The sequence below is a fragment of the Acanthochromis polyacanthus genome, chromosome 6 (assembly GCF_021347895.1).
Source record: "Acanthochromis polyacanthus isolate Apoly-LR-REF ecotype Palm Island chromosome 6, KAUST_Apoly_ChrSc, whole genome shotgun sequence".
Taxonomy (NCBI): domain Eukaryota; kingdom Metazoa; phylum Chordata; class Actinopteri; family Pomacentridae; genus Acanthochromis; species Acanthochromis polyacanthus.
In genome coordinates this window covers 16978737-16983599 of record NC_067118.1, presented here as the reverse complement: position 1 = coordinate 16983599, position 4863 = coordinate 16978737, and positions in this window count along the sequence as shown.

The window sequence follows — 4863 nt, the reverse complement described above, 5'->3', positions numbered from 1 at the left end:
ATGGATCTAGCATGCGGGCAGTAGCTTATACAGAGCTTTGCTGCATCTCACCAGGGGAAATGTACATGGCACATTTCTGTTTCATAAATAACTGAACAGACAGTGAGGGGCAGAGAAGGAAGAATATATTACAATTACAACACAATGTAGGACATCACACATGAAATCTCCATTTTCATGTAAATGGTATTCATGCATCCAAGTTGTTTTAATGAACTCATTTAATTGGTATTGAAATCCTTACACGATTAGCATAAAATATTTACAGCACCAGCAGAGGAGCTCCACCCCTATCGGCTTCCTCACAGGCACAAGACTAAAACTGTGTGCACCTAAAGATGCTGCTGGCTGACACTCGAAGCTCCTCTAATTCAGGGGTCCCCAAACTTTTTCCTGTGAGGGCCACATAACTTTTCCCTTCTCTGGTGGGGGGCCGGGGTCAGTTTGTAACAGAAAAAGTGTGACGATTGCAGGGGTGCCTAAATGTAAACATTGTTCTCCAGAAAGCCACACATAACCAAATATTAATAACCCTTTCCGAGATCTTCACAGAAAAAAAGGTCAGGAAATAAATAATAACACTATTAATGACATAGATAACTCTATTTCTGAAATAAATAATAACCAAATTACCATCTCTAGGTTCTTCAAAAAAAAGTCAGGAAATAACACTATTTGTGAAGTAAATAATAACCAAATTACCCTCTCTGGGTTCTTCACAGAAAAAAAGTCCATGGAACATTAATTTTCTGTTGTGCCGTGCACAATCTTAACAGGTAAAAGTTAGCTTAGTTGTCAGAGCAGAATCTCTGACTTAAATGACTCATATGAGCAGTGTCTCAAAGGTCTTGTGTTCCTTCCTTTTAATGCCAGGGTTTCCGCTACATTCATTCTGCAGCGGCAGCCCGCTGCTACTAAACTTCCAGCGCCGCTCCTTTAATTTTTTTTTAATCGTGGCAAATACTCCACCGCTGCATGTCTCCACCTTCACAGCAGTCTTGCACCGTGTCGGGTACTCGCGAGTATTAAGGTAAACTACAGATAACTGTGGTGCTCTCAGTATCCACTCTTTGTGTGTGTGTGTGTGTGTGTGTGTGTGTGTGTGTGTGTGTGTGTGTGTGTGTGTGTGTGTGTGTGTGTGTGTGTGTGTGTGTGTGAGAGGACATTTTTACAAAGTGAGGACATTTTGGCCGGTCCTCACTTTGAAACAGCCATGTTTGAGGGTGAAGACTTGTTTTTAGAGAACAGGTATGAATTGAGGTTTGGTTAGGGTCAGGGTAAGGATTAAGTTTAGGCAATCAGTTGTGATGCTTAAGGTTAGGGTAAGGCTCTAGGAAATGCATTACGCCTATGGATGTCCTCACTAAGATAGAAGTACAAACGTGTGTGTGTGCGTGCGTGCGTGCGGAGGCGGGGGGGGGGGGGGGAGCCTGCTGCCTACAGAAAAAAATCCTAGAGGAAACACTGAATCCTTTTGTAGGTTCCAGTAAAATGTCACGTTCTATGCGTGTATTAGTAATTAGTCTCGATCGCGTGGCCAGACTGGTGTTGTTCAGGGGGCCGGGCCAAATGTGGAGGCGGGCCGTATCTGTCCTGCGGCCATAGTTTGGGGATATTACTTCTGCTAGCCCATGCTTCTGTTTCTCCAACACTCCTGTTTCTTTGCAGCTGACAAGAAATTCAGCTTTCATTTTTTATATTTTGTTTTAAAGAGGTCTGGCATTGTAACTGTATTATACTGCACAAAAGACATTTGAGTTCTCTCTACCTCTACATAGCATAGATACCTATGTTATGTAGAGGTGCTTGAGGTCTCTTATTTTTCTAGCCAAGCCTTTAAGAGTAGCCGAATCATCCACTATGCTGTTAATTCTGACCAACCTCTGTGTTTTCTAGTCAGGAATGAATCATTCGTTGAATAGTCTTTGAGAGTTCCTTCTGCTTTAGGGTCACAGCTCATAGTATCTTCATCTTCCAGTTCTTTTTGAATTTCATCCAGCTCTGTTTTCTTTGAACAACTCAAGCAACAGTACCCTCACTATTTTACTTCAAGTTATGAACAAAAGTTTACATAGACTTGCACAGACTATGTATACCATTGCAATCTTGAGATTCCAATGACTCCTGTTACTCTCAATTTGTTATGATGGAATTAATGAAACCAATGTGCCTTTGTCACAAGAAAATAATCTTGCTTTTTTTTTTTTTAATCACAGATTTATTAAAAGTCTTATGGAAATATGACAAAACCTTATGTACAAATACACCTTCAACCACTGTAATATTTGGTTAAACATCCTTTGGTCATTTTCACCTCAACTGCTTTGGTAGCAGTCTACAAGCTTCTGGTTTCATCTTTAATTCCTTTTGACATTACTGGTAATTAAACTAAATGCGTTGCCTTACTGGCACAGACTTGTTTGTTCACAGTCTACAGCTTCTTGATGGGGTTTAAGTCAGGACTATAGAGAGACCCATCTAAAATCTTAATTCTAGCCTGATTTAATAATTTCTTTACCACTTTGATGTGTGTTTGAGGTTGTTTGTTACGGCTGGTGGCTGGAGAACCCAAGCACAGACTCACAAAAACTGGCAGACACGTGAATAATTGAAAGGGATTTATTAACTCAAAAGCTAAACTAATACATAACGGAGAACAGAACAAGCAGGAAAGAACCAAACCAAAACTATGAAAATTCTACAAATGAAACTCACCAACACTAGAAATGCAAAAATGGAGATCTATGAACTAAACAGCATTGACAAAACGGAGCTACGGAGAGGTACTTACACTATGGGGGAACTGACAACAGAGAGGGGGAAACAGGCTGGGGAAAACCCAAGAACAGACAGGAGAGCAACAGAGTCCAAGAGGGGGAATCCAGGTGGGGGGAGAGCAGAAGAGTCCATGTAGCACTCCAGAAGTGGTAGGTTTGGTGGGGAAACAGCTTCTATGATCTGACAGAGACTGAGAGACTGAGCAGGGTTTAAATAACGAGGAGGAGATATTGCTGAGAGGTGAGCTGATTACTGCATGTGACTCACACTGCAGTAACCAGCTGAGTGTTGGCAGGTGAGCAGAGAGAGCAAGACACAGGGACGAGAGAGTCAAGAGGGACAGACACGACAGACAGAGGGAGCCAAAGAGAGACAGATCAAAACAGAATAAACAGATACAGAAATGAACTAGACAAGGCCCCAGTAGAGGGCAGAACCACACCCATGCATGATACTCTAGCAATTTTGATCATCCTACGTATATCCCTTCCAACTTGATCTGCTGACCTCTCACTCCACCACTTATCAGGGGACCTTAGACTGATCTTCAGTGCCAAGTTTGATTATCCTGACTTCAGCACTTGCAGAGATATCTGACCGGACATACCCACATACATACATACTTACCCAGCCAGATACTGAAGCGAATGCAGTAACCTCGCTGATGTATGTCAGGCGTGGTTAATGAGAAGGAAAGAGGGGAAAGGAGGAAGGGCACGAACTAGAAGGGACTATAACATTGTTTTGTTGGAACACCCAACTGAATTCCAAACCCAGACTTCTGGCTGATGATTTTGGTTTTCCTGAAGAATGTGGAGGTAATCCTCCTTCTTTATAATTACATTTACCTTGTGTAAAACACCACTTCCACTGAAAGCCCCAGAGCATGATACTTCCACCACCATACTTCATGGTAGGTTTGGTGTTCTTGAGGTTCAAGACCTCACCTTCTATCCTCCGAACATATTTTTGGTCATTGTTGCTAACTAGGTTGATTTATGTTTTATCTGACTGCAGAACTTTCTTCTAGAAGGCCTTTCCTTTGTCCATGTGATCAGTAGCAAACTTTAGATGAGTCCTATGACTCTGCTTCTAGAGGAAGGACTTCCTTCTTGCACAGCAGTCCATCTATTATGATTTCTAACAGGATAAAATTTTGTAGTGGCATGCAAAAGGTCATAGGTCATAATGTTCAGCAAAAACCTATTTCTGGCCTTTTTTCAGCACCATGGATCAGAAACAGAAGGGGAGATTGTGACCATATTTCAAATTTGGTCTGGTACTGATTCGGTGACTCTAATCTTGGCTGTCTAACTGTTTAATTCCCTAAAAGTCTTCACTATATAAGTTATGTAAGTCAGAACAGAAATGGATATAAACTGCAAGCTCACTGGTTGGCGGAGGCGTACAACTGCAAAGCAGTAATTCTAGTTTCAACTCGTATTATGACCTCAGCGCCCATTTTCATAATGCTTTGAAATATAATTCTTTTTTCATTGTCCTTCAGTTGTGCTCATTCTGGCAGATCATCTTCAAGCTTGTTCATTTTTTTTTAGTCTTGCAGTCTATATTAACCTCAAACCACTTGTGATTAAAGTCCTGCTGTTTTGTCCTGTTCTTCAGTTTCCATTCCTGCAGGTCAGTGAGCCTTTTCCTCCCTTCCTATCAGCCATTCCTGCAGCACATTTTGAAGTAAGGAGTCAAAAAACACTTTGCTGTAACACTCTTTTGTCTAGCTTTTTTCTGTGCGCCGTGAAAACAATGCAGACAAGGAGAGGAATTAATGGTTTGTTGAAACCATGGTAACAGCACAAGTACACCCAAGGTGACATTACTCCTAAAATAATAGTGGTAACTTGTTGCCCTAGCAACTACAAGAAGATTATCATCTATACCAGGGGCTATGAACATGCGCTCTATGCTGTGTTGGATGCTGTCTTGTCTGTCTCCTTTTTACCATAACCTCAGTACAGCTGGTAGCAAACATCTTTGATTGTAATTCCCACTAAGTTAACTCAAATATTACATATATAATTGACTGACTTTCACTGATCAGTTAAACATCTGTGGCATTTGTAAGGTGCT